The sequence below is a fragment of the Callorhinus ursinus genome, unplaced genomic scaffold, assembly GCF_003265705.2.
Source record: "Callorhinus ursinus isolate GAN/ISIS: 27379988/994484 unplaced genomic scaffold, GSC_fseal_2.0 scaffold12, whole genome shotgun sequence".
Taxonomy (NCBI): Eukaryota; Metazoa; Chordata; class Mammalia; order Carnivora; family Otariidae; genus Callorhinus; species Callorhinus ursinus.
This window is the reverse complement of record NW_027397074.1, coordinates 70,499,884-70,505,883: the sequence shown is the minus strand read 5'-3', so window position 1 is coordinate 70,505,883 and position 6,000 is coordinate 70,499,884. Positions and strand designations below refer to the sequence as shown.

Genomic DNA, 6,000 nt, shown 5'->3' with positions numbered 1-6,000 from the left:
AAAGAAGGAAAGAAGGAAAGAAAGAAAGAAAGTCAGGTCGTCCAAACCATGCAATTTACGGCTAAGGAAGATGAGGACGAGCAAACGGGGATCATTTTCCCAGGGTTGCACACATAGCTCATTAATATATGGGTCGTGATAACAGCCCAGGAATTCTGGTGCTCAACCCAATGCTATTCATTGGTTCAATCCTAGATTTTTTTCTCCAGGGATGACTTGTCACCAGCTGCCCTAAAGTGCGTCTGTCTTGCTCATTAGAAGTTAATTGCCTTTAGAAGAGGGACCTTAATTGAGTCATCTTTGGAACCCCTATAGTCCTTCAGTGTGTAGGTGTTGAATAAATGTTTTGATTGATCAGAACATCACCTTCTGTTTAAAGCTAATACATCCACAAGAGAGTAAGATTCTAGACCAGTGTTTTTCAAAGTGTGCCCCGGGGAACTCTTGCATGGGTATCACTGCTGACTTAGTTTTAAGAGAAACGTCCCCAGCTTCCACTGCAGATCATATATACTGAGAATCTCTGGTGGGGAAGCCTGGAAAACAGGCCCCAGGTGATACTTAATCCACAGTAAAGCCATGATTCTCAGCTTTAGCTGCTCATAGGAATCACCCACCTACAGAGTTTTTTAAAATGCAGATGCCTGGGGGCACCTGGGTGGCTCAGTCAGTAGGCATCTGATCCTGGGTTCCTGGGATCCAGCCCCCATATCAGTGCTCCTTGCTCAACAGGGAGCCTGCTTCTCCCTCCGCCTGCTTCTCCCTCCCACTGCTCATGCTCTCTCTCAAATGCTCTCTCTCTCCCTCAAATAAAAAAAAAATTTTTTTAAAGAAAAATGCAGATGCCTGGGGGTGCCTGGGTGGCTCAGTCAATTAAGCCTCCGCCTTCAGCTCAGGTCATTATCCCAGGGTCCTGGGATGGAGTCCGGATCGGATGGGCTCCATGCTCAGTGGGAGTCTGCTTCTCCCTTTGCCCCTCCCCCCTGCTCATGTGCGCTGGCTCTCTCTCTCAAGTAAATAAAATCCTAAGTAAAAAAAATAAAATGCAGATGCCTGGGTCCCACCCTGAGAGTCTAACTTAATTGGTCTGACTGCAGTCTAGGTCCTGGGATTTTTTTTTGTTTTTTTTTAAGATTTTATTTATTTGAAAGAGAGAGGGGTGGGGGAGAGGAGCAGAGGGAGAGGGAGAAGCAGGCTCCCCTCTGAGCAGGGAGCCCGACATGGGGCTCGATCCCAGAACCCTGAGATCAGGACCTGAGCTAAAGGCAGACGCTTAACTGACTGAGCTACCCAGGCGCCCCTAGGTCCTGAGATTTTTAAGAACTCCCCCAGGTGATGCTCTGTGTAGGCAGGATTGTACCCCCTGCACTAAAGTTTGGGAGATTTAAGCATTCTGTGTTGTCAGGTAACCAACTTACCAGTTTGCCCAGGACTTCCCCGGTTTTAAAACTCAAAGTTTCACGTCCTGAGAACCCCTTTCATCTGGGAACAAGAAAACTGTTGGCCTCTCCATGCAATTAAAGATCAAGGGGATACAGATATGCTGTGTTAGTAATGCAGCAAAGGACTGAACCTAATGTTTTCCCAGTTAGTCCCCATTCCCCACCAGAGCCCAAGTCTGGCTTCCTCCATTTCCTTCCACGGAGAGGGCTCACAGGGACCTGCAGTTTTGCCGCAGGGTAGTGTCTGCCCCCACAGCTCTTAATCCTGATTTCCTGATAATTCAGAAAGCATTTCCATGTTGGCCCAAAGTTTCTGTTTCCTGTTCCCTCCCACACTATTTTTAGGTGTAGCGGACATTTCCTTCCTTGGCCTGCCTCACCCACCTCAGTGTCTATCCCAGCCTCTGACACCCAGCAGGCTGGGCCTGCAAGATGAAGTAGCTATTCCCTGGGTCTGGGACCCTGTTGCCCAGGGGAGCAGTGGAGTGCCCCGCAGGTGGTGCTGCAGCTACCCGTGACCACCTGCTCTCACTTGCTGGGGACCCCCTTCCAGGTAAAACTACTGCTTTGTTTACCTTATAAGCTAAAATAGTATTTTCCCATTTTTGTTTCCTTAGACCTGCTGTACCAAGCTTCATGTATCTTTATGCTTCTGTCTACAGCCTAAAGGCAGAAAAGCCCAAGATGATTGGCCAACTCTGCGGCAATCCCACAATGGATGCAAAGGTTCAGGCCTAAAGGTATGTCTTTAGCCTCTGTTTTTCAAACACCATCAGTAAAGCTCACAGAGATCTCATGAGGTGGTGAGAATCTCTATTTCCCAGGTGAAGAATCTGAAGCTCAAATAACTTACCTCAAGGTCACACAGTGGCAGAGCTGTCCCCCAATCCCAGTCTGACTGGCTGGAAGTCTGCCAGCATTCCTCAGCATTGCTCGTGGAGGAGGCTCTTTCCCCCCCAACTGCTCCCTGCCCCATGAAATTTAATACCACAGATACATACCCTCTATCTTTTCATGTACTATAAGGATACCTTTGCCTTATACATAAAAATAAGGCTTTCACTCCTGTTAAGAGTGCCAGCCTAGGGGTGCCTGGGTGGCTCAGTCAGTTAAGCGTCGGCCTTCGGCTCAGGTCATCATTCTGGGGTCCCAGCGTCCTGGGATCGAGCCCCGAGTCAGGCTCCCTGCTGAGCAGAAAGCCTGCTTCTCCCTCTCCCTCTGTTGCTCCCCCTGCTTGTGCTCTCTCTCTCTCTCTCTCTCTCTCTCTCTCTCTCTCTCTCTCCCTCTCTGTCTCAAGTAAAATAAATAAAATCTTAGGAAAAAAAAGAGTGCCAGCCTGGTTTGAGGTCTCACCGATTTGTTCTCTTACCTTGTAGGTGGAGAGGAAGAACAGCGAAACTGTAAAGAAGTTTCTTCCAGGGACGTCTGGGTGGCTCAGTCAAATGTCTGCCTTTGGCTCGGGGCATGATCCCAGAGTCCTGGAATCGAGTCCCACATCGGGCTCCCTCTCTCTTTCTTTCTCCACCCACCCCCCGACAAATAAATAAAACCGTAACAAAAAAAAAAAAAAAGCTTCTTTCAAACTAATGCTCCCCAGAACCCTAGTGTGAAGAGAAGAGATGGCTCACAAAAAGAGCTCCATGGCCAAATAAATACATTTGGGAAATGCTGAATGCAACACCACCCCACCTAGAAAGTCATCTTATCAAAATCTCTGAGTAAGCTACTTAAAAAAAACACTTTATTTTTACACCAGTGTATCTTAATTTGAGTTGATCATGAGTCAATAGCTCTTCTTCTTTCTCTTTCTCTCTACATTTGAAATTAATATTTATGCATTAATATTTATAAATTACTTTGAATTCATGTTTCCAGAGCATACTTTTGGAAATGTTGCCATAGATACAGAGCTGCTTTCTTTCCTGAAGTGAATCTTTCTGGTGATGTTTGGCCAAGAAGGTGGATAAGCAGCTTTTCCATGACTCAGTCAAGCCAGGCCAGCCAGTCCACAGAGCTCTGTCAGGCCACAGAACACACGGCGTAGACCCAGCTCTCCGTGTCCTACTGCAGCAAGGTGCAAGTAGCAGGCTGTTTTGAGAGCCACCCTCTCCCATGAAGCCACAAGCCAGTCACCTTGAAATCCACTGCCTTTTCTCCACTGTCCTATCCCAGCCAAAGCCTTACCCTCACCTGACTTTCCAGTAGCTTTATAGAAGTCAGACTCCTGAGTCCAACCCCAGACCTAACATACTAAGATCTCTGAGCATCAGGATACAAGTTTTTACACAGATGAGCCTGCTGAGACCCATGCTTGTGTACCGCTAAACCACCACATCTTGAATGCCACCACCCCACACCAGACCCCGTTGGGGACCACAGCTTCAGTGCAGGTGGAGACCCCTGCTAACAGCCTCATGGAAGAACTTATCCTAAAGAAGTTTCCTAGCCTGTAGTCAAGACCCTCGAGAGGTGTGTGTTTTGTTTTGTTAAAGGTTTTATTTATTTGAGAGAGAAAGAGTGCTCACATAAGCTGGGGGAGAGAGGGCAAAGGCAGAGGGAGACAGAGACTCCCCGCCGAGCAGGGAGCTCCATCCCAGAACCCATGACCTGAGCCAAAGGCAGACGTCTAACCAACTGAGCCACCCAGGCGCCCCTGAGAGGTGTGCATTTTATTCATCTTTTTGACCCCCACGTCAGGCACAGTGCCAGGTGTGTGCTGAGCAGTTAGTAAATACTTGTTGCATCAGAAACAAATGAGTGAATGAATCATCACAGAAGCAGAGCAAAGACACCAACCCATTCAGCTGGCTGCGTCTTAAAGGTCCAGGGCCAGCTCTTAAGGGAGCCAGGATCAGTAGTTAAAAGCAGATCAATACCTGTACAGCACACCGGCCATTAGTCACAGTGTTTGTTTTGGAAATCTGCACAATGTAATTCTGTTAGCCTGCAGTAATTTCTTTGTTTGTTTTAAAAATCCTACTTAGGAAAAACAAAGCAGTTGTGTATTGTGTGGAGTAAAAATGCCTGAACCCAGTGACATCCCCCACCCACTCACTGGGGTCACCCAGTCACTGCCTGAAGTCCTGGCAGGGATGGAAATTCCTCTGGGGTCCTAAAGGAACTGTTCCACAAACGGCCACCTGATTAGGAACGATTGCACCTGTTGTCACACTGATACTGTCATTCACAAGGGGCCTGAGATCTACAAAATCCTTTCGCACCCCCCCATCATCCATTTTACCCTCACAACTGCGCTGGGAGGCTGGCAGCTTTGGATTTATCACCTCCACTTATGTTTGAGAAGTTTGGGGGAACCCAGGGAGAAACCCACCGTCCTTGGGAACAGAGGTGGAAGAATCAGAGGGTGTAGAAATGAGGCCAGGGAGAGCAGAAACAAAAAGAAAATAGGAGAGGAAGCAACAGCAACAGCAACAGACTCTGGAAGAGGAAGGATCCAAACTACAGCCTTGGTTGAGAGAGACTCCGGTCACCCTGCCACTCTTGGCCACCAGGTGGCAGGCCCAGGCTGGCTGACCCGACCACGACCGTTAGAGAGTCCTGAAGAGTAGCCTGAGGCAGAGGAAGCTATAACAGGGTGGGAAACTAACAGGGACACACACATACCCCACACATAATCCACATACACACACCCCACACATACCACACATATACACCACAAATAACATATTCACACCCACACACCTAGACCACACATACCGCACACAGCACATACACACCACGCACATACCACACACACACTACACATACCATCCCTCACACCATTTTGGTAGATGCTAGCATCTCCTTTTTCCAGCTTATCTACCTCTTCCCCTCCCCTTTTCTCCTCAGTATCTACAAATTCCAAACTTCTCCTCATCATCTTGTCCCTAATACTCCTAGCCCATGCCTTTCTCTCCCCAAATATCAACATTTTTCTTTCCTCCACCATCCATTCCTCAGAGGTACAAATAAAGCCTCCCTCCAGCAGAACATTTTCTGCTTTGTCAAGTGCTTTCTCACCGGCTTCTCATTTGATTGTCTCAACAAGCCGAAGAGGCAAATATTACTACTGCCACGTTATAAATGAGGAAACAGTCTTGAGAGGTTGAGTTCCTTGCCTGCTCATGGTGGACAGGACTAGAGGACAACTCCTCAGGCTCCCAGGATGTCCCTTTGCCTCTGCAGCCCCCAAATACCTCAGCACCTGTCCCTCCGCACAGCTGACCCCCACATTCTCACTCACTGTCCCCCTCTCCTGACACACGGATGACTGCACTCCGTCCCAATGTGATGGATGGAAGAGGTGAGCAGATTAAGGGTCTCTGCCCCCAGGACCCGCCCATTCATGGAATAGGCAGCTTGACTGAGAGAGGCCAAGAGAGGTCAGGCCTGCTTCTCCAGAAGTGCCCCTGGAAAGAGGTGGTCATGACCAGAGCTAAATTCTCTGGGACTGTCCTGGATATAAGTGGAAGAGACTGAGAAAGTCACCTGAAACTTAACAAATGGGCATTTCTGTTGAAATGTGTCCCATGTGGTTATGACTCAGCAGCGGCCCCCG

The 6,000-nt window shown here is 48.4% G+C and overlaps 2 long non-coding RNA genes across 3 annotated transcripts in view; one reads left to right on the top strand and one right to left on the bottom strand.

Annotated features, from left to right (window-relative positions):
- The window catches only part of LOC141373905 (uncharacterized), a 403,382-nt gene that overhangs the window by 368,497 nt on the left and 28,885 nt on the right, over positions 1-6,000 (bottom strand). The gene's annotated exons all lie outside the window — the stretch shown is intronic.
- LOC141373906 (uncharacterized) lies at positions 1,861-2,981 on the top strand. Its single transcript, XR_012380330.1, has 3 exons — positions 1,861-1,995; positions 2,105-2,182; positions 2,819-2,981. It is a non-coding gene; the product is annotated as an uncharacterized lncRNA (long non-coding RNA).